The 27231-nt window shown below is 38.6% G+C and overlaps 1 long non-coding RNA gene across 2 annotated transcripts in view; it reads right to left on the minus strand.

Moving 5' to 3' along the window:
- LOC102024625 overlaps positions 1 to 27231 on the minus strand; it is a 62914-nt gene that overhangs the window by 1251 nt on the left and 34432 nt on the right. The window contains exon 3 of one of the 2 annotated variants that reach the window (XR_001235758.1): positions 26695 to 27190. The exons of the other annotated variant lie outside the window; for it this stretch is intronic. This is a non-coding gene — a long non-coding RNA (uncharacterized LOC102024625). Of the gene's footprint in view, positions 1 to 26694; positions 27191 to 27231 lie in introns of those variants that run through there. 2 annotated transcript variants of the gene reach the window in all.

Genomic DNA, 27231 nt, shown 5'->3' on the forward strand with positions numbered 1-27231 from the left:
GTTACAGCCTCTCCTTTCTCATTCTAACATGCTCAAGTAAAATTGTTATATTTCTATGTGGAAAAAAGCATATTGCATCTTATAAAATAACTTTCCCAACACACACTTCCACTTGTGATAGTGTATATTCATGATTTTATGTAAATTTTCATATATTACTTTTCACTCAATAGATGTTCAATAAAGGTACAACTGGATAGGGGAGGAGATACAGCTCAGTGGCACAAGTGCCTGCCTGGCATGCCCAAAGTCCTGAGTTAGACTCCTGGTACCAAAAAAAAAAATAGGTACAGCTGGATAAATAAAAAAATAGCCATTCATGAAACTTAGTAGAAGCTCTTTTGTGAGAATGGAATGACAAAACCATATCTTAGAAGATTACTGTTACAGGGAGATGCATTTTTAATAGACAAACTCACTGAATGAATTAAAAGTCCACACTGATGGATTAATATCTTCTTAGGATAATTAATTCACTCCAACAACATTTTATTGTCATCTACTGTTTAATAATCTAATTATTCACATGTTAAGCATTAGAACCAGATGTTTTTAAAGACAGAAAATGAGAGACAATAAAAGGCAGCCTCATGAAAGCCCAAATATTGTGAAACTGTGGGATCAGATTTAGAGCAGCCAAGTCAAGCTAAGCCTTTATGTATGAGCTTAAACTGTGAACTCAAGTTCATTACAATATTTCAACTCATCCTACTTTAAAATAGCAAAACTTACCCAAAAATCTTTCTTTTGGTGGTTACTTATTGACAGATACTTACAAATAAGTCAGAAGTTTCAGGACAAACAAAAGTTTGCTTTATACCCCTATAGAAAAACTAAAAGACCTTGCCATACAATATGAAAATACTATGTTGAGTCAGGGCTCTGTTCTTCGTAGACTGGAGGGTAAATCTCCAAACTTTTGAAGCTAATGTCATAGTGGACAATCAGTTTCATACTTTTGATCTATTAAGCTAAGTCTGGATCCAGGAAAACAAATTTTATGAGTTACATTTTATGAAAAATCACTTCATATTTAATAAGGATGAAAAACTCCTTTAATAATCTGAGTAAATTTAAAGTTGCTAAATAATATCTTCTTTTAGTCCATGAAAATTTACTGTTTGTCTTCTGGGTCATGCAGCTCACTCAACTTTGTATACGTTTATAGAGCACATAACAAATGCACCACTTCACTTGATGCTCACAGCCTTTGCTGCTACTGTTATTATTATTTCCACTTTGCAGTCAAACAAAGGCTTGGAGAATCCAAGTGCCAGTGCCTATAAATCAAAAATGCAGTTCATTCTTAACCCAGTTTCCCACGGAATTGGATCTCTTGCTTAAAACTATGTAACTATAAAGTCTCAAAATAAAATCTTCACCATATTTTAATAATAATACAGATTTTTTCCTTGTCCCTTTTCAGCCAATCAAAGCCCGGAAAATTCCATTAACAAAACCACAACCCTTCACATCATAGCTTTTGAGGTGTCCCTCTTAAGTGAGACATGTTATTCTGGGCAGTCTCATGTGATGAAAGAGATAATGGGCCTCTTTGGGCGGTAATAAAAACAAAATCCCTACTTTGACACTAAGTAAAATAAAAACTGAAACTTTAAGGTAAGAGTTTTCTGATTTCACAGATGAGTCACCAAAAAACTTTAGGTTTTGAGTCTCCATGTTACTTCCCTGTCATTTAAAGTAATAACGTGCCAATTTATAAAGTCCTTTGGGCTTATTTTAACATGTATATAAATAATCCAAATTCTATTTGAAGGCTTTGACTTTCATACATGGGATCAAAATTAGGGAAACACAGGAAGGGGCTACTGGTCTGGGTAAGTCTTTTAGCAGCAGGGAAGGGCGGCTGAAGGGAGGGCAAAGCAGTACTGGATTCAGAAGGAATTGGCTTCATAGTTACAGCTGATCAGGCCAAGCATCCCTGCAGCAGTGTTTCTCTGTTGATTTGGTTTTTATTTATTTTGGTGGTAGTGATGGTGGTGTTGGTGGTGGTGAAAATCAGGTGACATGTGACCAACCAACAGAGACTGAGAGTGAATATCTGAGGGGAAAGAGGCCGCATCCAATGGGTCAATCCCCAAAACCTATTTTGGCAGATGCTGCAAAGGCATGGAGAGTACAATTAGATGGACTGCATAGGGAAAGAACTACTGGTCATTCCTGAGCAAAAATGCATCAAGTGAAGGATCTGAGATTTTATCCGTTTTCAATGGTAAGAAGTTCGCCTGTCACTCTTTTGTAGAGGCAGGGAGAAGACACAAGACTCCTAGGCCAGAGACAAAATATTTTATACCCAGAACATAGGAAGCAGCGCGAGCTTCAGCACCTTTGTATTAATTGCCTTTTTTTATTTTAAAGAGAAAAAAATAACAAAATAGCAACAGTAAAGACAAAAAACAAAACAATACAGGATTCCAAAACAAGATGATAGGAATTAACAATGGTTGTTATATTACATATTGTTATCTTCAGCAAAGTTACTCAGATTACCAGATGTAAGAATGCAAGATTGATCAAACAATTAAAGACAATAAAAATTAATAAAAAAAAAACATTAGAAATGATACAGAGCTTCCTTAAACAAGGCGGTAGGAATTCAGCAATGGTTGTTATACTGCATAGTGTTGTCTTCAAATTAGTTGCTCCAGTTACAGATACAAGCTTGATAATTGGTCAAGAGAGAAAAAAAAGTAAGCATTAACTGTTCCTTTCAATAAACCAGCAGACATCAGCAATACACTTATCTCAGCCATCCTTATATGTATATATATTTTTTCTTTTTTTTCTTTTATTTTTTTATTTTAAAAATAAAGAACCAAAACATATTAACAAACACACAGACACAAATGAAACACCTAAAAACAATAAAAATAATACAGAATTTCAGACAAAGTGATAAGAAATTAACAATAATTGTTGTGTTACATATTGTTATCTTCAAATTGATTACTCAGATAAATAAATATAGGCATGTAAGAATGATCAAACAATTAAATATCAACTGTTCCTTTCAAGAAAGTAATAGAAATTAGTAGTGCAATTATCTTAGCTGTCTTGTGTGTGTACACATATTTTTTCCCTTCTTTCTTTTTTTCTCTTTTCCCTCATCCCAGTTGTTCTTCACAGATGACATGGGCTCTTGAATTAATACACAAATTCAGTAGTGTAGCTGGATACAAAGTCAACACTCAAAAAAATCAATAGCATTCCTATACACAAACAACAAACACATTGAGAGAGAAATTAAGGAAGCCAAACCTTTCATCATAGCATCCAAAAAATGAAATACTTTGGAATCAATCTAACAAAAGAAGTAAAAGATCTATACAGTGAAAACTACAGTACTCTTAACGCCCTCTTGCTCCGAAGTTTCCCTGGGCAGTGTGGATGGACTCCTAGAGATACCTGCACACACGGTGAGTTACACCAGGGGGAAGGAGCCCTGAGCATAAAGAACATAAATCTTTCATAATGAGTGGAAAGCATGCTGGCCTTTTGCTCTAGAAGGAGACATTAGCTGGGTCTCCAAGGCTGACCACCACGCACAGATCTTGTGAAGATAGTCTGGAACCAAGCACAATCGGCTCCACTTCCAAAATACATAGAAATGCAAGAGATGTAGAGATGCAAGAAAACAGTCTCCCAAGTAAGCCCTGCTTCATGGGTGGTTCTACTCCTGCTCCTCAGCGATGGTCACGTAAATGGAAAACTGTGATTAATCACAGTGTATTGTCTGAAAAGTTAGGTAAGGAAGAAACAATCTGTCTATGTGAAACTCTCTAAAAGCAGATTTTAAAATGAAAATTCTTGTGCGAGTGATTTTAAATATTGCAAAGGGAAATCCAGTAAAGGAATGGGAAAAGCCAAGCTAGGGTTGAATTTGAGGAAAAATTCTGTGATAGCGTCAGGCTGATCCCAAGGAAAACTCTGGGGTGGAGTCTATGCCTCAGGATTGTCCGACCTGAGGGAAGGGAGCTGGGCTGTCACATTCCCATCCCTTTCGGTTGCTGGCAAAGAGCACCACAGAGATGTGGTGAGCTCCTAGGCACTCATAACTCTGTGTGTGTCCAGAAAAGCAGCTCCGGTGCCTGTGGGCAGCCCCCTGAGGGGGAGGCATGGGTGAGGGAGACCAGGGCAGAGGAACATAGAATTGGTGAGAGAGTATATATGGCACAGGGAACGAACTACAGAATCACTTAGGTCCACTTATCTAGGTTCACTCTTTGTGCCACAGCTTCTTCAACTGACGGGTCGTCAAAATTTCTAGGGAGAGGCCGGGAGGGGTGGTGTACGTCTGTAATCCCAGCACTCGGGAGGCTGAGGCAGGAGGATCGTTGCAAGTTCGAGACCAGACTGGGCTACAAAGTGAGTTCAAGGCCAGCCTGAACTGCATAGCAAGACCCTGTCTCAAAAAGACCAAAAAATATATATATATTTCTAGGGAAAAACCTGCAAGAGCTATGTTGGTGGGAGAGCTGGGGGTTTAGCCCAGCGGCACAGCACCTGCCTGGTAAGTGCAAAGTCGTGAGTTTGATTCCCAGTATGGGAAACAGCACATCCCCCCCCCAAAAAAAGAGCTACTTTGGTGGGATGAGAAAAATTACGCTGCCATAGCAGATCTCAAACTCATAACTGGAATTCATTATCTCATTCCTGTATTGCCCATTCTACACGTCCTTTATCTTCAGCAAGCACTGCTGCTGGTCTAGGCAGCTAGCCTTGTGGAATGAACCAGACTTTCACCTCTGAGGGATCTGAGCCCAGTTACTGCTCTCCTGTCAGGCTAGTGTTGCTGCAGTTGCCCATTCACAATTAAAAATGATAACAATAACCAGAGAAGCACCAAGATTAAGCCCCTAGATCCACTGTCTCCTCATTATGACCAGAGCCAATTAGCCCTGACAGTATGATAGCACCTCTTTTTTCTTACTGGTCGACCATCACAGAGAGTTCTAAAATGCTAGGTAGCAGCCATCTCTTTACTGCAAACAGAACTCACTATATCCCTCGGAGGAAGCTCCCTTCTCTGTGAACTATGACCTCTAGATCCACAGAACCTAAAGTTATACAGTCCCATACACACGGTCCTACTTGCTTTGCTCTGAATGAGTCCCTCAGGCTGAGCTGTAAACTCACAGACACCTCTGCTTTTCTGTGCTAGCAGACACAATGCCTCCAGAAGTTCAAGCGCATACTTTCAAAAAGAGTCACGAGTTCAGAAGATCAGATGGAAAAGAACACTAAATTCAAGGGAGAGGTTTAAAGAAATGATAAAAGATATCCAAGGAGAGCTGGACAGGTTACCAACAGTGTTTGCTACAAATCAGACAAGAAGGCTCCAAGTAAGTTATTGTTTCAAGGAGTTTATACCTTTCCCTCCTTTGTCCATTCAACAAGGAGTATCTACTCTGTACCAGGCACGGTGCTAGATACTAAGAGCACAGAGATAAACAACACAGAGTCCATGCCTCGAAGGACTCCTACTTCAATGTGGGAAGACTGACAAGTATACCAACACATGATATTCTGGGAAGAAGGAGCACACGGAGAAAGCAAAGTGTGATTGAGAGTCGAAGAAGACTTCACAGGGGAGGTGGCTTCTTAATTAGGTCTGAGAGTAAGAGTTCACCAGCCAAAGTATTAACTCCAAGATGGAGACGAGATGGACACAAACAAGAAGCCTCAACCCAAACCTCACACACACACACACACACACACACACACGCACACACACACACACAATCTCTCTGGAGAGTGTGGACAGACAGGTATGCAATATCATCATTAGTCCTGTAGCATATTCTCAACTTCTAATGGAAGACCGGATTTCCTGTGGTATCCTCAATTCCGCCAGGCAGAGGAGCATGAATTAAGGTCAAGGGTAATTTGGAGCACTGATAATAAAGGATAGCCATTCATTGAAATACGCAGAGAGGTCAGAAATTGTTATTGCATTTAATTCTCTTAAAAATGGTAACGTCAGTCCCATTGTAGGAATCTGTGTCTTGGTTGGGATCTCTCCCTGTATTATATTGTTTTTCTTTTCTTCTTGCCTGATCTGTGATGATAAGGACCCAAACCTTACGGTCAAACATGAATCAGGAGAAACACAGCAAAGAAAACTCAAAAACTTCCTCAGCATCCCGAGAGGAGTGAAAGGCAGGGGCCATATGAAAACTGTGAAGACTTTTCCTGCCTTGGCCCGAAGTTAAAATAAAAATCAATCTTCCTTGAGCTCGTTGCTGTATTTAACTGTTGAACTTACCCAGACCTTGATCAGTTCCTTCACATCCTGCATCAGCCAAGGTTCCACCTGAGCACAGAGAGCACAAAGAGATATTGTGTGTCCAGGGGCTGCCTAGCCGCTATGGGCCCCACCACGTGGCACAGTGTCAGGGGGCAGACAAAACGCCTCCTCTGATTGCAGACTACAACCCCAACTTTCCTAATTCCCTTGTCCACAAAAGCACAGCTCCTTAAATCCTATCTGGAATTGTCACCTCAACTAAAGTGGACATACTGAACTGGAACCAATAGAGATTTACAGTGAATATTTTTAACAAATATTGGCTTTGATAAGGAGTAAGGATTGCTACTATGTGTCAGATATGTGCTCTGTGTGAATTAGTCAATGCTCAACAAAAGAGGCATGTTACCTGCCCTGATGAACTTTCAATGAGGGACCAAAAAAACAAAAAGAAAGATGTGATAACAATTATGATTACACTCACAAAGAAAATGTATAGAGTGTTTTGAGTGATATTGAAATTGGATAAAAGAAAGCAGTGAGAAAAGTCCCTAATGGAGCCCTAAAGGGTCGATGGAACAAAGCAGTTTTCAAGCTGGGAGAAGAACATTCATTGCAGAAAGAACAGTTTATGCAAAGAATAAGCAAGAAAGGTCTTAGGAGGTGTAGGGAGCAGAATGAAGACCAATGTAGCCAAGATACAATGAGGAAAACAGAGATGGCCTACATTGGACTGACTATGAGAAAGAATAAGGATTCATCCTGAGTGCTCCAAGATGTCCTAAGAGAATAGTCATAATTCGGCTTAGGGTTTTTAAAAGATCTTTCTGATTGCTGAATAGAGAATGGATTCAAAAGGTAGGATGATGAAGTGACAGAAAGATAAGATACACCCCTTCTCTAGGGCATCAAAGAAAAATTTTCCCTGCTTCATCCCTTCCCCTGAGGTTGGTCAGCACACAGAGAGAGTATGTCGAGGGGCTGGAGATTTAGATCAGCGGCACAGAGCCTGCCTGGCAAGCGCAAGGTCATGAGTTCGATTTCAGGTACCGGGGAAAAAAAAACAGAGTATATGACTAGGACAAGAGGCAAGCTATTTCTGGCTATTCCTGACTGTACATTGTAATCAAATTGGGAGTAAGAATCATCACAAATGCTATGCCAAAACCACCTCTTTAGAAATTAATGAATGAAAGTTGACAAAATATACACTGTTTTATTATCCACAAATTAATCTGAAAATATTTCTTTTGGCTATTGGGGTGAGGGGAGGGCTATAAATGCTAACAAAATCAGGGAATGATTTTGACTAGCAATTGCCCTGTACTTGATACAACATAAATCACCAATAAAGTGTCTTTCCACTGGGAGATTGTGTTTTACATATACAAAACTCATAATTTGTGTTTATTGAAAAGATTTGGACATTGGAATGTTATTTATGTTTTTAATTTGTCTGCACCAGTAAATAACATCCCACTTAGCAAGCAGTTCCCAGGCAGAGCATTTACTCCTGAAATACAGTATCCACGACCTGCACTGGCCACCTCCATGCTGGGTTCTGCTGATCCATAAAACCATAATCAATGTGCTTAATAAATATTTATAGACTAGATGGATGAATGAGTGAATCCTTATATCTTGTCTATTTACAAGAAGAATCAGCCCAATACAGGACTTGCTTCACAGACTGTTATGCCATTTAATTAACAACATCGGTACCCTTTGTACCTTGTATTTCATGACTTTTATTTTGCTGTAACTACATAGCAATTTGTCATCTTTAATATCATTGTATATTCAGTATCCATTTTTATATTACAGCTTTTTAATTTATAAAGTATATTTTACTATACAGCAGCAGTCACTTTTTTTTTTGGTTTTGGTTTTGGTTTTGGGTTTTTGAGGGTTTGTTTTTTTTTAGATAGGGCCTCGTTGTATAATTCAAGCTAACCTTGAACTCAGTATGGACCCCAGGCAGCCTCGAACTCTCAGTGATCCTCCTGCCTCAGTCTCCCAAGTGCTGGGATTCCAGGCACGTGCTACCACGCTTGGCCCAGCAGCCACTTAGGAGGCCTCCTAGAAAACTGGTTCATACTCATTCCCTTTTAACTTTTGTGCAAAGGCCAAATGTGTGCAAAACACACTCCCAGTCCTGAGGGTGTCCATAAGCATGAACAAAGCCAGAGAATACATTTTCAAAGGCCTTTCCACTGGGAGATAACCTGGTGGGTGAAGAAAACCTATTGGTTCTACCTCTTGCTATTTCTCTGAACCATCCCTACAGTGCCAGTCACGGGCATAGTTCAGGTATTCACCATCTGTTACCTGACCGACAGCAATGGGCTCTGTCACTTTAAAAAGAAAGCTGTCTTTTCTTTCCTCTTCCCTTCACTTAGGACTAAAATATATTTTGAGAAAAGACAATATCATCAATCTGGGGCACAGAGATTTTAATAAATGGGCTTTTGACATGTTACATCATAAATGAACCTTCCAAGTTTATAAGTGGTCCTTTGACAGGATGCATCATGTCAATCTATAGCTCAGAATCTTCACTGATTTAATCCATAATTCATATAGTAATGGATCCTGAAAATTCCATCGCTTCCTTTCTTCCAGCAAAGGCAGCTCTACTAGCATAATTTGAGAAAGGTTCACTGGTGCTATGTGGCTTAAACTGTATCATGTCCTCCGAATGAAGTGACCAGTGGGCCCTCATCCGATGTTTTTCAAATTTAAGTCACTGCCAGACCACCTCATTACTGTGGCCCTATCCACTTATCTTTTGTGCTATGATCTACTTAGTGTTTTAAAAATCAAATAATTTCTTGAGCTATAAATGTAATTTCATACCACTAGCATGGGCAGAAAATCGGTAGTAACTGTCATTAAAGAAGCTTCTACAACACCAGAAAGGGCAGAGCTCACTGATACAGCGACAGCAGAAAGAGCATCACAATTTGGAAAAGACTCAAATAGCCAACTCCGCCCTCCCACTGACCAGGAAGGAAGCTGGGGAATAACAATGGGACATCACCGCGACTCAACATTGTCTTGACCTAGCATAAATGACCTAAAATTAAATTGAGCATGTGACCTGTGTATCACAAGGGTCTCCTGTGTGTCTTGCAGTTGACTGTGTTGGCCAGACCTCCTACTCTAGGCCAGGTTTGGAAGCATTTGTTTCATTGTCTCATTTTTAATAAAATCAGATGGCTTTCTTGAAAAATTGAAATCCTAGGAGGATCAAGGAAAGAAGAAAAAGAGCGCACAAAATGACTTTTGGTGAATAATATTAAAGACACGGAAAAAGAAGGAAATACAAAGACACAGCAAGGACTCCTGAGAGCAGAGCATGCACAGCCAGGAAACAAGTTGGTAACTCTCCCGGAACGATTTGGCTTATTGCACATGCACAAACCTGGAAATATCATTCCTTCAGAATAAAGACTATAAAAATCTTCTGAAACATTAACTATTCCTAATTATATACATCTCATTGGAAGAGCAATGTGAAGAGGACAGTTGTCTACTTTGAAAGTCTGAGCAGAGTTAAATCTCAGATACTTTAATTTTTTTTTAAATTGTAATGTTCTTGCATGATGTTCAGTGAGAATGACAAAGATGATGGTGACGAAGATGACAATAATTTATGGCACCATATAACTTTATACAACTTCAATTCTTTTCATTGACACAAATTAGACCATACACCAAAATTTGTAATTTAACCCTCTGATTCACCATACCTCCTCAGGCAGACAAAGTTATCTAATTTAATCCATATCTCCTCAGACAGGCAAATTTTATTCATTTTTCCTCAATTTCTTTCATTTGTTATTCTCTTCAGCGTATATCTGGTCCTTCAACTATATTTACTGTTGGGAGCAAAGCAGACAGATGGAGTTATACATTTCACCTACCACTTCTCTTGGTAAAAGACCTGCAGCATGCAATGCCTGAAACCCAGTTAGCCTCAGATATCCATGCTTCTTCCAGACAAATGTGCTACAAGAAAAGGGAAGGGAGGAGTTTAAGAGCTTTGCACTCTGCATTCCAAGCACCATATAGGTACCAACAATGGCTTGACCCTGCCAGGCTTCGGCTCTGGAAACACTGCTATAGCCCGCTTATTATTTCTGTCATTTCTGGAATACATAGCTAACAAACAGCCCTACATCATCTGTTTTCTTGTTTGTGATGCTGATGGAACCAAATAAGAGGAATCTCAGTGCCCATAAAACCACTGTCAGTTCTTTGGCATCTGCCCATCACTCAGTCCTGTTTAGAGGATGTTTTTCAACATGACTCAGAATAATCTTCTAGAACAAAGTGTCCTATAAATAATATCAGGCTCATTTAAAGTGAAGATGACCTATAGAGCTTGTTTTTGGATTCACAACTAAAATGTCCCATAACACAATTAGTGCTTTGAGTTATAGGCCTTGCTTAAACTATAGTTTTGGGGAAATTTTTACTGAAAACAACTCCAGCAACTACATCTGAACAAAAAGGTCCAAGTAAGAGTTATTGTTCACTCTTAGGGAAAAACATTATCCTGGGATTTTGCTCAGGAAACTTTTTAATACAGAGATTCAATCTTAGTTCTATCAAAATGGCGCTTATTTTAGTCATGTCAAATTAGTGCAGATTTAAGTGCCTACCTCTAAAAGGCACTAACTGAGGCAGTGGAAACATAGCATAATAAAACAATATATTGTATCTGTCCTCCAGTTGTAAAAAGTTGTAGGATGCTTGGTTAAATTAGAATTTCAGGTAAGCAACTGACATTTTATATATTGATCGACAGAAACATGTCCCATACAACTGTGGGACATGCATACCCTTTGAAAGTTGTTCACTGAAATTCAAATTTAACTGAATCCCCTGCTAAATGTGCAGCAGAATCATTTAACAAATAGTGACTCAGTACCAACTGTGTGCTAGTGACCAATTTTGATACTGAAGGGTGAAAAAGGCAAACAAAATCTTCTTTTATGAACTTAGAGCTTAACAATAAATAAGAAAACAAATGGGTGATTATAAATACGTGCTATGTATTATAAATAAATGCTATGGGAGAGACCTGCCTATGAATAATATTGCAGAGATGAGTATCAATATCATATAAGGTTCAGCTACAAGATGAAGAGTTGCTAGGCAAGAAAGGACTTTGGAAGCCAGGCGTGGTGGTGCAGGCCTGTTATCCCAGCACTCAGGAGGATGAGGCAGGAGGATTGTTGCGAGTTCAAGGCCCGCCTGGGCTACAGTGAACTCAAGTTCAGCCTGAACTGCATAGCGAAACCCTGTCATAAAAAGACCAAAAAAAAAAAAAAAAAAGACTTTGGGTAAAACATTCATTAGACCAATTTCATACGTGAGAGCTCTGACATAGGATAAAACTTGCTATACCCAAATCTTCATTCTTTTCCTATACATTGCAAAATTGTCTTGCATATTACAGGACAGTAGTCCAGCTACTACCTCCTACTCACTGAGACAACAAAAATTTCTCCCACGTATTGCCAAAGGCATCCTCCCTCACCATTCCACTCCCACCAACTCTTCCCCCTCCCTCCAGCATTGCCAGTCACTGAATAAGAGGAAAGAGGACTCAGTCACAACAAGCAGTGTGGACCACGTTGGGGGTCAACACTTTAAATGAGTAGCTAGCCATTATTCTTCCCAGTAATTGAGACAAGAACCACCTGAGAAACTGGGTCATCTTTGCAATGACTATTGGCCTAGTTCATATTCTAGGAAGCAAGTACTCCAAGATGAGCAGCAGACAAAATTATAGTTGACCCTGTGGCTTATAAAGGTTATGCCAAAAGATAAGAATCCAAGACTTGAAGGAAATGTCTAGGCAGAAAAGGCAAGCGGAGAAAACAGGCCACCACCAGTCATAGCCAATGATGTGAGCCACTGTGTACGGGTATTGGGCTTCAAGCAGGGCAATAAAACTCTCTTCTCAGCACTCAGGTTTGTAGAAGGCTGGTCTCCAATATGTTCTCTGAGGGAATATGAGAAGCAGAGCCCCATAGGTCCCTCCCCACCAACCTGCTACTGTGGGTATGGAGCCTGGGGATGTAATGTGACAGGCAACATCAGCCTGTGTTAGCAGGTCCAATGTTAAGACCCAGCCTTCCTAAAAGACGAATAGGTAAGGGGACTCTAATTTGGTTCAGATAACTAGCTTACGATTTATTGACAGCTTTACCAGTGCTAGAGTACGAGGCACACTGAAGCCCCCAGATTACCTCATTTCTTTGTCTCCTGGTGTACCCCACACATCCTGGCCAGCTCACATCATGTGCTACCATCCCAAGACACGTTTCACATTTGCTCTTGTTCTCTGGGCCCAAAATGACTTTTCCCACTGGTTCACCTGAAAATCTCTTATTCACCTTTCACAGTTCAGTTCAAATATTCTCTTCTGTATTAGTCACCTTTTTTGCTGCTGAGATACAATACCTGATGCCCACAAATTAAAGGAGGAGAGGTTTCTCCATGTAAATCTCACTAAAAGTAGCAAGCGGTACCCATATCACCCTCTGAACATCAGACGGCCAGGGTGCCAGGGATGTAGCTCAGCAGTGCAGCACCAGCCTGGCAAGCATGAGACCCTGAGTTCTATTCCCAGTACCAAAAAAAAAATTTCCTTCCCCAAATTAATTAATCCACCATCCTTAATCTCAGTCTCATGTGAAGTCTCAAGACATGGGCAAAATGTAGACAAATTTCCTGACAGACTATAACACATATGGTCTCAAGTCCAACTGCCATGGAGTCCTGTTCCCAACTAAGCCAACCGAGCCTGGTTTTTACAATCTGTGTCGCTATCAGCATCCTGGGCTTCTGCATTCTGACCAGTATCACCCTTCAAGGAGGTTCCAGCATTCCAGGATTTCTCTAGCCGGTATCTCTAAGTCTTTAAAAACTTCTCTTATAAATCACTTGCAGAGACTTGAAACTACATGGTCAGATAGTCAGAGCAACAACCCCACCTTCCTGGTACCAAACTCTGTCCTAGTCAGTCTTCACTGAGACGCAGTGCCCCACCTGCACAAATCAAAGGAGGAGAGGGGTTTTCTTGTACTTTTATTCTAAGGAGAAAAGAAAACAAAACAGCAACAAAGATCACAACAAAACAACACAAAAACAATAAAAATGATACAGAATTTCAAAACAAGTTGATAGGAAATTAACAATGTTTGTTATATTACATATTGTTGTTTTCAACAAAGTTGCTCAGACCACCACGTGTAAGAATGCAAATTGATCAAACAATTAAAGAGAATAAAAAATAATTTAAAAAATTAGAAATAATACAGAGTTCCACTAATCAAGATGGTAGGAATTCAACAGTGGTTGTTATATTGCATATTGTTGGCTTCAAATCAGTTGTTCAGTAAGGACTTGGAAGAGTAAATAAAGCCCAAAAGGTACAATAGATATTGTGAAAAGGAGAGAAATTGTTTAAAGGGAAAGAACAACTGCGGTGAGAGAAAAGAAAAAAGAAAGAAAGAAGGAAGGTGAAAAACGTATGCATATACCAGGAGAGCTGGGAGAACGGTACTGCCGATGTCTGTCGGTTTATTGAAAGGAACAGCTAATGCTTCAATTTTTTTGAAAGGTTTGTTTTGGTTCATGCTTTCAGTCCATAGTCAGCTGGCTGTAGTGCAAGAGCACGGCAGAAGCACATGCTCCAGAGAAAGCTCCCCTCATCACTGTGGGCAGGAAGCCAGAGAGAAAGGAGGAGCGAGGGAGGGAGATGAACCTTCCTATACCATACCCCCGGTGACCCATCTCCTATAACTAAACTCTGCCTCTTCGCAGTAAGTCAGCTATACTGCTCCCATAATCGACTCACCTTCTGAAAGCCCAGCCTACAAGCACATGAGGCTTACAGGGGACATCTAGATATAAAGCATAATAACTTCTCTGTGAAGTCCTCCTCCTAACAAACTATTTGTGTGTGCCCTGGCATGCACACACGCAGGCGGAGTCCATGACCTCCTCCTTAGGGCCCAGCATAGAACACATTTCTCCCCTGCAGCACCCATCAGGTCAGACTACCCAAAGAGCTGCTTATTCCTTTCTTCCCTCTCCTCTCTGTGAGCTCCTTACATTAACATTGAAGTAAGATCTTGATCCTACATTGACACTTCTTATGTGCTCAACAAACACAGGGAAAGATGAACAGGGAAGAAGGCAAGGAGGGGAAAATGAGAGTGTAGAATAACTTCTCATGGAATTTGACATACTATGAAAAATCCCCACAGTCTTAACAATGCATGGTTTTTAAAGAACATATCTGTCATTTAAGGGTCTATACAACTGTACACATCCTCTTTTTAATATGCAAGAAATGCACTGATGATTATTCATGGGTCAGAGAGCCTGCACTGAGAAATAAGTCTAAACCATGAGCTCTGCTCTAGAGAGAGCAGAAAGGAAAAGGAAAGCTTCTCTCCCACATGAACTTGGGGAACACACGCACCTCCAGCTCATGAGAGAACTGTGTAATCTCTTGAGGAAATTCCAACACATGTATATTCATTTATTTTGCAAAGTAATCGGAGTAAACTTTTTAAATTCACATATATCAACTACATTTATCTTAAATAATATGATCCCTGCTTCTATGATCAACACTATTTTTAACCTATTTCTGATTTTTTCTTCTGAGCTAGCTGTGGTCTATATTTTAAGACAAGGGCTTCAAAGAAAACCAAGGGGAAATGTAGCATTAAATAACCGGCAAAACATTTTTTTAAATTTATTCTACTACTTAAAATTTGGCTTTCTTATAAAAGTTCACACAGGACACACTCTATGAATGTAACTAAAAATAGTAATTTCATTTTTCATGCTGTACAATCAGAAGATATAAATGATGGGATTTCAAAAAACAGAGTTACCTAGTGAAGAAGGAGTTCGGGAGGTCCTATTAGTGGCTCCGTTTACAATCTAGAAACGTCTTTATGTAGACTAATCATAATGCAGGGCCAGAGGAGATTTACAATCTGATTTGCTACAGAGAACTCCATGTAATCTTCGTTGAGAACTGACACCATTTTATCTTTGCACGAATCCCTGTTTCTCACACAAGTAATTCCGTCCTTTCTACATTGTCAGCTCTGACAGGCTGATTTAATCTGCAGGATTCTGAATGCCTCTGACCACTGCAGCGAGTCATTAACCTTGACTTGCATAATTGAATTCAAAGTTGATTGCCTGTGACCCTCTGTGCTGAGGTCTTCTAAATGTACATATTCATTACGGACAGCCTCACTAAACGGATTGCACAAGGAAAGCTGTAGCAGCGGCCTGCTTGGTATGCAGGGGGCGAAGAGGGCACTAATTGCATGTTAGAGCTGAGGATTAGATTATGAAACGAGTGAGAAAATGAAGATAGATCCTCTGACACTGTCAGATTAGGGGCAGCGACGTGCAGGAGTATGACATTGAAATTTACAGTGACATTAACAGAAGGAAAATTAGAAACAAATAGACATTGGACATTTTTTTGAAAATCTTCGTGTTTTCCACACTCACTTAATAAAGGGGATGAGGAAGCTAATGTTTGTATCTTTTTTTCACTTCCGTAAATGCAGCAAGATGCAAAAAAATTTAAGTAGCTTTTTTGAAGACTGGAAAATCATATTATGGTCCCTTTAATGTTATATGTTATGCAATATCTAAGGCATGTTTAAATAATTGGCTTTACATACCAAATGCCGTTTTGAATTGCCAAGAAAAGGCAGTCATACAACTTCGATAAAATGAGAGAATATATAAATGTTTAAGTGTTCAAAATTATTGCAAGTAGTTCTGTCAGCCAATACTATAGTGCTGTTCACTTCTAGTGAAAAGCTAGCTTATAAAATTATCACTATTTCCTTTTTTTATTGATTTTGTGTCACTTTCTAGTTAAATCCAATGCCTACTTGTTCACATCAAACAAGTGTTCTGGCACACACATAGATGCTTAAGTTAATCACAAACAGTTCTACAAATCACTTCCATCTTCCAGAAGAAATATCCACCCTGTTACAAATGTAACAACAAATAACCTGACCAGAGATGGGGGTGGGCATCAATTTCATCCTTCCTTTTTCCCTTTTATCCTTCCCATTTAGGAATGGGGTGCAACTTGAGAAAACTTTCCTTGTACTTTCTGCCAATTGTTTTATGATTTTCAAGGAAAATGACAGCTTATCTTTCTAACAACAACAACAAAAAAATGTCAAATTTCATGGCATAAAATGTTTAAAACCAAAAAGACAAAAGTCCAGAGTTTAATGACAGCCAGGACTGAGTGCTGCATTGATTCCAAATTGAAGTTTCTATCTCTGGAGATGATTTCAGTTTTGTTTTGTTTTGTTTTGTTCTGCTTTTCCTTTGTTTTTAAAACAAGCTCCCCTCTGGTGTTGCAAGATAATACTCCAGAAATGTTCGACAACATTTTCAAATGATTAGTGTGGTTTGTCTTGGTCTTTCAAAATGAAATTTATTTTTAATACTTCAAGAAACTTTCAATGGAAGAAGTAACTTCCTAATCATTGTGTATTAGTGGGAAATCTATTCTGTGTAAGAAACGAACTTAGGCATCAAACCATATGTAAAAAAGAAAGAGCTATATCTGTCTTCATATCTGTGAAGATTCATGCTTTTGAGACACTGCATACATGGCTTCCAGTGCATCTTCTTGAGACCTTTAAATAATAGTTGTAGGTAATGTCTGTCACCAAAATCTATTAAGTGCATAATGAAGTCAACTTTCAGATGAACCAACATTGTTTTTTCTATTAACCAAAGAAAATAAGGAGCATTGGAGTTCATGCTAGACAAGTGTCAAGATCTAGATTCCCGATATCAGCCCCACTACTTTCTAGCTGTGTGGCACTAGGCCAGTCACCATTCAAGTTGGCATACCTCACCAAGCTTTAATGAAACTGGCTGCAGTATGGCACATAATTTAGGTATTATTAGAATTACCACAACTGCCTGTTGTCTCTTGTTACCTAACAAACCACGCAAAACAGAATCATTTAACACCACAATGATTAGTTGGTATTCACAATTTTGTGAGTTAGTGGTTGGGGCAGTTCTTCAACTGATCTTGCCTGGGATCATTCACGAGGCCACTGTCACTTACCCAATGGTTTCACTGAGATGAGAGGTTCCAAAGTGCCCCCATTTGCATACCTGGAAGCTGGTACCAGCTCTTAGCAGAGATTTCAGTCTATTCCAAACTATTCCTCCAATATATGCCTTTCAGTCTCTAATAAGCTAAAATATACTTCACAGGATGGTTATCTCAGGGTGACGAGATGGTAGGAGCAGATAACACAAGGCTTCCTAAGGCCTGGACTTTGGACTCCTCACATCTCTTCTCCCACAATCTATTAATCAACCCAGATTCAAAGGAGCAGAGAAATACATTATACTTCATGATGAGAAAAGTTCAAGATTCCATACCAAAATGACTGACCCAGGAAGGCTCGATTCATTGAGGGTCACTCTGCTAAAACTCTATCCTTTCCAACATATGTGGTAATAATGCCATATTGATGTAAAAGAAAATACACCAATTCATTGATACTGAACTTTCTTCTGATACTGCCAAGACTGAAGTTCCTAAGCATCCTCCTCTCTTTCTTCTGTTTTATTTATTTAGTGTGAGAGTCGTTGGTTTCCCATCCCAGACTCATAGAATTTGATCTTAGTTTTTATTCTGATAGGTATCTGTGGAAACCGATACAGGTTCCCCCTTCATTTGCCACTAGCATTTGGCACTGTACTATGCAATGATAAAGCACACCGAGGTTTATTAAAGTCTCAAAGCATGAATTTAATTCCCAGCTCCATCAATTACTAGGTAGGCATCCTTCAATGCATTACTTAATCTCTCTAGACTTCAGGATCCCCAACTACACAAGAGGACCATTGATAGCAATCCCCTCACTGGGTTGTGGTGCGTATTCAATTAGCATAATGCTTGTGAAATTCTAGAGAAATGCCTAACACACAGTATATGCTCAGCAGGATAGTTGTTAGAGGTATTTGTTTGCATATAGATGCAGTGTGGAGCATTGTGATGGAGAACCAGGCTTATCAGGCTATCATCCAAGGTCCTGAGGTATAACTTGAGTTACTTATTCCATAATTATATATATATATGTACATTTATTTATATTTATATTATTTATATCTATATTTATATTGTTTATATTAGGGCTGAGGGTATAGCTCGGTAGTAAAGTGCTTGCCTAGCACGTGCATTGCCCTGGGTTTGATCTCCAGCACCACACACTCATGTGCATGGACACCATATCTTAATATTAGACAATTTATAACAGTGATACAGTGATTTAAAAACAAAGCTCACTTGCCACTAAGTTTGCTCTATAGCAAAAGTGTTGATATGCAGCAGACCCCTGCCCACTAGACACAGGTGGACAGCTGACATTCTCCTTCTGGCAGTTAGGAAATATGCATGTTTCCTAATGGGAAAATGACATTAGCTCTATACTTGTCCACCTGACAGCTTAGCTCATCCCCATTCTTTCTAGTACCCCTTAGAGTGTCGCATCTTCACCATATTAATCATCCTTCATGATTATTTGTTCAGTACAAAGAATCAGTGAATTGAAGAGTTGGCTCTTCAAGAAACTAAAAATAGAAAAACCCTTAGCAATTTAACCAAAGCAGGAATAAAAAGACCCAAATCAATGCAATTAGAAATGAAAAATGTGAAATCCCAAGACACTGCCAACATAAAAAATATTATTAGCAACTCCTACACAAACCTATATACCAATAAATTGGAAAATTCAGAAGACATGGATAGATTTCTAGATCCACATGAAATAGCAAAACTGAGCCAAGAAGATTCAAAAACCCTAAATAATCCAATAATAGGCAATGAAATTGAAGCAGTAAATTTAAAAAAAAAAAAAAACTATCAACTAAGAAAATCCTGGGTCTGAATGGTTTCGCTGCTGAAGTCTACAAAAATTTCAGGCAAATCTAACACTAATACTCTCCAAAATTTAATAAAGCTGAAAAGGAAAGTGTCCTCCCAAAGACATTCCTGGAAGCTAACATTACCCTGACTCCAAAACCAGACAAGGATTCCATCAAAAAAAGAGAACTATACACCAACATCCTTAATAAATATAGATGCAAAAATCCTCAAAAATACATTGGCAAACAGAATGCAATGAAGAACATATAACACAACCAAATAGTCTTCATCACAGGGATGCAAGGATGGCTCAACATATGCAAATAAAAATGTGCAATATGTATATCACATAAACAGAAGCAGGACCAAAATCACATATTTTCTCAATAGATGCAGAAAAAGCCTTTGATAAATTCCAATGTCTTTCATGGTAACAAAAAGAAACCTGAAGAAAATAGGTTTAAAGGACTTTATCTCAATCTGACAAGAGTCATTTATGGAAAAACTATTGCCAAAGCATACTAAATGGATAAAAACTGAAAACTTTCCCTTTAAAATCAAGTGCAAGACAAGGATGTCCACTATCACTTTGTCTACCACCCTGTTCAACATAGTCCATGAAATATTAGCAAGAGCAATTAGGCAAGAAAAAAAAATAAAATGGATATGAATAGTAAAGGAAGAAGTCAAATTATCATTGTTTGCAGACAACATGTTCTTCTACACAGAAAATCAAACAAATTCACTGAAGGACACTTAGAATTAATAACCAGATTCAGTTATGTAGCAGAACACAAAATTGATGCACAAAATCAAGTGTTCCTATAAAATAATAATGAACCGACCAAGAAAGAAATTAGTAAAAAATAGCATTCATAAAAGCACCAAGAAAAATAGTTAGGAATTAACTTAACTAAGGAAGTGAGAACTACAACAGTCTGAAAAGGAAACTGAAGAGGACATTAGAAAATGGAAAGATCACCCCTCTTCCTGGATAGGCCAAATCAACATAGTCAAAATGGCAATATTTCCTAAATTGATGTACAGATTTAACACAATCCCACTCAAAACGTCAACAACATTCCTCACAAAACTGGAGAAAACGATGCTAAAATCCATATGGAACGAGAAGATACCCGAAATAGTAAAAGCAATCCTGAGTAACATGAGCAAAATAGGAGGCATCATAATCCCTGACTTAAAATTATATGACAAAACTAATGATACAAACACTATGATATTGGCACAAAGACAGACATAAGAATCAATGAGAAATAACAGAGGATGCAGACACAACCCCAGCACATTCAGCTGTTTGATCTTTGACAAACAAGCCAAAAACATACACTGGATGAAAGATACCCTCTCTAAAAATGGTGTTGGGTCAACTGACTATCCATATGCAGAAGATTTAATCTAGACCCATACTTCTCATCATGTAATATATTAAAATCAAAATGGATCAAAGAATTAAATATTAAAACAGAAACACTTAACCCACTGGAAGATACAATAGATAATACTCTTAAAGTCGTTTGTGTAGGCAAGAACTTCCTGGTCGGGCATGGTAGCACATGCCTGTAATCCCAGCACTAGGGAGGCTGACGCAGGAGGATTGTTGTGAGTTCTAGACCAGCCTGGGCTACAAAGTGAGCTCAAGGCCAGCCTGAACTGCATCACTAGACCCTGTCTCAAAAAGAAAAAAAAAAAAAAAAAAAAAGAACTTCTTGAACAGAATGCCCATTACACAGGAAATAGTACCAAGAATCAACAAATGGGATCTCAGGGGCTGGGGACTTAGCTCAGCAGCACAGTGCCTGCCCGGCAAGCACAAGGTCGTGAGTTTGATTCCCGGTACCAGAAAAAAAAAAAAAATGGGATCCCATGGAATTTCAAAAGCTTATTTAAAAACAAATAACTAACACAGTGAAAAGATAACCTATGGAATGGGGAAAAAGTTTTGCCAGTTATTCCTCAGACTAATATCTAGAATATATAAAGAATTCAAAACAATGATACCCCCCCCAAAATAAAAGACAATCAAACAATGAGCAAGGAAAGAAAAAACACTTCACAAAAGATTTACAAATGGCCATTAAATATAGGATAAAAAGCTCAACATCTCTGGCCATCAGAGTAATGCATACTAAAACAATACTGAGATTCCATGTTACTCCAGAAATAATGCTCATCATCAAGAAATAACAGAATATCAAATGCTGGCAAGGCTGCAAGGAAAAAGAAAGCCTTTTACATTGTTAGTGGGAATGTAAACTAGTACAACTACTATGGAAATCAGCATAGAGGCTTCTCAAAAAACTAAAACTAGAAATTCCATTTCACCCAGCTATCCCTCTTCTAGGTATCATCCCAAAAGTCTTAAAGACACTGTATTACAGCAATATATACATACCCATATTTATCATAGCCATTCTTTCTGGGGTAAGATGGGATCTCAGTGTTGTTTTGATTTACATCTCTTAAATGACCAATGATGTTGAACATTTTTTCATATATTATTTGTCATTTGTATTTCTTCATCTGAGAAGTGTGTATTCATCTCAGATATCCATTTTTGGATTGGGTCTTTGAATTTTGGGGTTCTGATTTTTTAATTTTTTATATGTTCTAGATAGAAGTCCTTTGTCTGAGGGACGCTTGGCTAAAATTTTTTCCCAATTCATGGGTTTTCTTTTTACTCTATTGGTGATTTTTTTTAATTTTTATTTTAAAGAAAAAGAAACAAAAACAATAAAACAAAGAAACAAAATCTCAAAATAATATGATAAGAGGGTAACAATGGTTAACACATTGCATATTGTTATCTTTAAATTAGTTACTTTAAATTAGTTATAAGCATTTAATTGTCTAAACAATATTAGCACAAACCTATCTTTTCAATGAACTGAGAGAAATTAGTAGTGTAACTATGTTAACTATCTTTTGTCTGTGTGTATATATTTATATTTTTTCCTTTTAATTTTCCTTTCCTTCTTTTTTCCACTCCAGAAAAGAAGCCAGTTTCTTTCCTTTTGAAGTTTCCTCCCATTTTACAATACCTGTGGTACATTTTGGATCGCATTCACTCTTTCAGCTTCTTATACTAGGGAGACAATACAATGTTTACTCATTTGCATTTGGTTTATTTCATTTATGAGTATGGTCTCAAGTTACATCTACTTACCTATAAAAGTCTTCAGTTTACCCTTCTTTATGGTTGAGTAATACTCCATTATATAAAAGACCATATCTTTTTTATTCATTCCTCAGTTGATTGGCATTTTGATTGTTTCTAAGATATAGCTATTACAAATGGTGCTGCTATAAACATGGGTGCACAGATATCAGATACCCAGAAGGGAGATAGCTGGGTCAAATGGGATCTCCAATCCTAGTTTTTTGAGGAATCGCCACAATGATTTCCACAGTGGGTGCACCAGTCTACACTCTCACCAACAGTGGAGAAGAGTTCCTTTTTCCCCACAGCTCCTCCAGCATTTGGTGTGGTTGATTTCTGGATAATAACCATTCTTTCTAAGGTGAGATGGGATCTCAGTGTTGTTTTAATTTGCATCTCTGGAATGACCAGTGATGTTGAACATTTTTTCATATATTTATTTGCTATTTGTATTTCTTCATCTGAAAAGTGTATACTCATCTCCGATGCCCATTTTTGGATTAGGTCTTTAAATATGGGAGGTCTGATTTTTTTTTTAGTTCTTTATACATTCCTGATAGTAAACCTTTGAGGGACATATGGAAAACATTTTTCCCACACTATGGGTTGTCTCTTCACTCTGTTGGTAGTTTCTCTTGCTGTGCAAAAGCTTTTTAACAAGATGAGATCCCAGTTGCTGATTCTGAGAGTTTCTATGTGATCATGGTTTTAGTCATATAGTCTTTGCCTACATCAGTGACTTCAAGAGTTTTACCTATTCCATCTTGCAGCAGATTTATGCTTCTGTCTTAATATTTAGATCTTTGATCCATCTCAAATTTAGTTTATTGCGTGGTGAAAGATATGAGCACAATTTTAATCTTCAACATGTGCAGAGCCAGTTTTTCCAGCACCATTTACTAAAGAGACTATCTTTCTTCTAGTGTATGTGTTTGACCTGTTTGTTAAAGATAAAATGGCTGAATATGTCTGGTGGTGTTTCTGCATCTTCTAATCTATTCCATTGATATTCAGGTCTGCTTTTGTACCAGTACTATGCTGTTTTTATCGTAGTAGTTTATAGTATAATTTCAACTCAGGGATCGTGATGCCCCCTGCCTTGCCTTTGTTGCCCAAGATTGCCTTTGTTATTCTAGGTCTCTTCTGGTTCCAAATAAATTTTAAGATTATTTTCTCTAATTCTGTGAGATATGCTATTGGAATTTTGACTGGAATTGCATTAAATCTGTATAACAGTTTTGGAAGCATGGCAGTTTTCACTATATTTGTTCTTTCAACCCAAGAACAAAGAATATCTTTCCATTTTCTGATATCTACTTCAATGTTCTTTTTCAGAGTACTGTAGTTTTCAGTGCAGAAGTCTTTTACTTTCTTTGTTAGATTGATTCCTATATATTTCACTTTTTTGGATGCTGTTGTGAAAGGTGAGTTTGTTATTTGTGTAAAGAAAGGCTATTGATTTTTGAGTTTTGACTTTGTTTCTGGCTACACTGCTGAATTTGTTTATTAATTTTAGCAGTTTTTTAGTAGAGTTTTTGGGTTTTCTATGTAGAATATCATGCCATCTGCAAATAGTGATAATTTCACTTCTTCCTTTCTTATTGTTATTCCTTTTATTTCTTTCTCTTGTCTAATTGCTTGGCTAAAGTTTCCAAGACTATGTTGTATAAGAGTAGAGACAGTGGACATCCTTGCCTTGTTCCTGATTTTAGAGTGAAAGCTTTCAGTCTTTGTCCAGTTAGTATGATGTTGGCTGTTGGTTTGTCATAGATGGCTTTTATTAGATCAATACAAAGACCATCTATTCCTATTTTCTGTAAGGTTTTTATCATGAATGGATGCTAGGCTTTGTCAAAATCTTTTTCTGTATCTATTGAGATGGCCATGTGATTTTTGTCCTTGGCTCTATTAATATAGTGTATTACATTTATTGACTTATGTATGTTGAACCATCCCTGCATCCTTGGTATGAATCCCGCTTGGTCATGGTGTACAATCTTCTTGATAATTTGCTGCATTGCCAGTATCTTATTGAGTATCTTTGCATCTATGTTCCTTAGGGAGATTGGCCTATAGTTCTCTTTCTTGGTTGGGTCCTTCTCCAGTTTTGGTATGAAGGGCATACCCATATTTAAAGCAGCACAATTCATAATAGCTACATCTTGGAAGCAGCCTATATGTTTATCAGCAGACGAATGGATAAATAAAATGTGATATTTACACACAATGTAGTATTACTCTGCCATAAAGAATAATAAATTTAAGTCAGGATGGTATAGGATCACTCAAGTGGAAAATGGATACACCTTCAGAAATAATGTTAAATGAAATAAATCAAACACACAAGCTTAAATATCCCATGATTTCTCTTATATGAGAAGCTCAAATTATATAAATAAAGAGCAAAATAAGAGGTATGTAATACGAAGTAGGGAGATATTCTTTCTCAGAGGGGAAGGGCTTCAAGAGATGGAGGAGAAGGGAGGTGAGGGAAAGGGGATGAAAAAAGGAATTAAGATGTGTTTTGTACATGTACCAACTCCACACAAGGAAGACACACATTCTGCAAACACGTGCTAATATTTTTTTTTTTAAAAAGAGAGACAAACATATGTGCTCAAGTCCAGGGCCTCAACCACTAGCCTGGAGTATCCTGGAGAAGAAGAAAATATTCTAATATACTCTGAGGCATTCCTCTCTTTTCTTCCCACAAGCTTGCCGTACTTTACCAATCCTTGATATGTGGCGAAAAGTCAGCACAGAATGGCTTCCTCTACACCTTCTGATACCATGTGTATTATCAGGGGTCACTAACTATTTCTAAGTCCTCTGTTTATTTGTACAGTTTGAAGGATGGGAAAGGCTAGAGCAGAAATCAGAGATTAAATATTAGATATACATGTGGTTAAATTCAACAAAAAGGGGGGGGGAACCCTAGTTTTTAATGCCTCTGAGCAAAAATGACTTTTTTGATTCCACAGATTCCAAGGAAGTTTGTACTTGGGTAAAGTAAGCACCACCCTCCCTCACCCTCCAAAAAAGGGATTTTTCTCAAAGTCAGCTGAATTTTCAGTCCACTCAGTGAACGGTGAGTTAGAAGGTCCTTGTCCTTTAGGAATCTACATTTTGCAGGAAATCAGGACACTGGGGAGGAATAGCTCCTCCCATGCGATGTGGCACAGGCTAATGAGTGGGACAGACAGCATAGAGAAAAGAAACCCAGAGAGAGAGGGGACATTACGTGCTGAGTGGTGAGAAAGCTACCAGTGAAGGTGTGTAATACGCAGGCTTTACACCAAGGACAAGCTGGGCTTTATGCCATACACCTGTAATCCAAGCCCTCTGGGAAGCTGAACCAAGAAGATCACATGTGTGAGCTTAGCCTGTGTAACTTGGTGACTCAAAGAGACCCTGCGCAAAATTAAAAAAAAAAGAGCTGAAATAGAGCTCAGTACAAAGGCCCAGGGTTCCATCCTCAGTACCACAAAAAAGAAGAAAAACAGCACTGACGGCAAATCATGTGTGAGCAGAAAAAAAGAGAAAAGAAAGATGGAGTTTTCCACACAAAATAGGATTGCATGTCTCTGCTTAACCCTAGAACAGAATTTTCCCACAATAGAATTCTCAGGGGAAAGTGACTAAATATGGGACATTTTTGCTTTATTGATTTATAATTGATACACCCCCAAAATGTATATCTTTATATAGCTTGATGAGCCTGGACCTGTATATATACCCATGATACCATCGCCACAACCAAAGTACAGTATTAAATATGCAGGGAAGTAGTCCTTTTGCAGATAAGAAGAAGATCTAGGAATGGAGGGAGAGGAAAGGGAAAGGTGGGGAAGCGGAAGCTAAAAGGATTAAGATTTAATATGTACATGTACCAGCTCCCTACCATGAATGCATTCATTATGCATCTCCTACGTGTACTAATAAATTTTTAAAAACAAGTATTAAGTATGAATTATTTATAAAAACAACTTGCACTTGGCTTTACGACCACGTTTACACACTCTTACCCCTTGTGATCATCGCAAACCTCTCTCACCAACACATGACACACTGAGAGACCGGGTGATGCATGCGACGTCCTCAGCCAGTAAATGACAGAGGAGAAGCCCGGCTCCCTGGCTTCCTCTGCCCTAGGTTGTCGCAAGGATTAAATGGGGAGGCCGGACATGTAAAACTCCGGCAACAGTGCCTAGGGCACATTGATGCAAACAGTTGTTACTGCTTTTATCATTCTCAGTATGCGTCTGACACAAAGTGAGGGGTTTAGACTTTGCCTTCTTTCTAAACCCACGTTTCCCAAGCTTTACACACTCGTGCCCTGCCGTATTTATTTACTTTGCCACCTCTACCCTAGTAGGATAATTTCAGCCACAAATAGCCAAAACAAGGCAATCAAAGACATCTACTGGCTGAAGTATGTGAAAATTCCAAAGCTGGGGCTTGAACTGATCTCTGACTTCTTCTTGGCCCTTTTCTAGGTCCTGGCCTCTTTAAGATACTGATTTCATCTGGATGAGGCCAGCTTTCCAGGGGTCAGTGGCAGAGAATATAGCTGCCTCCCTCCGAAGACCACCTGCTGGTACACAAGACTGTCCCAAAGGAAGGAGAGGTGGCGTCCTTGGATTGTCGGGTAAACTCCTGAGTTTCGTTCTGACAGGCCACATGCCTGTGTCTGGCACGGGGCTAGGATTCCACTAGTCAGTGGAGGACATTGAAGGCTGTTTACTGGCCCAGCGAATCATCATGGCTGTGCAGGACAGAAAGTAAAATGAACAGTAAGAACACATC

This window comes from Chinchilla lanigera, unplaced genomic scaffold, assembly GCF_000276665.1.
Source record: "Chinchilla lanigera isolate Chin_1 unplaced genomic scaffold, ChiLan1.0 scaffold00047, whole genome shotgun sequence".
NCBI classification, from domain to species: Eukaryota; Metazoa; Chordata; class Mammalia; order Rodentia; family Chinchillidae; genus Chinchilla; species Chinchilla lanigera.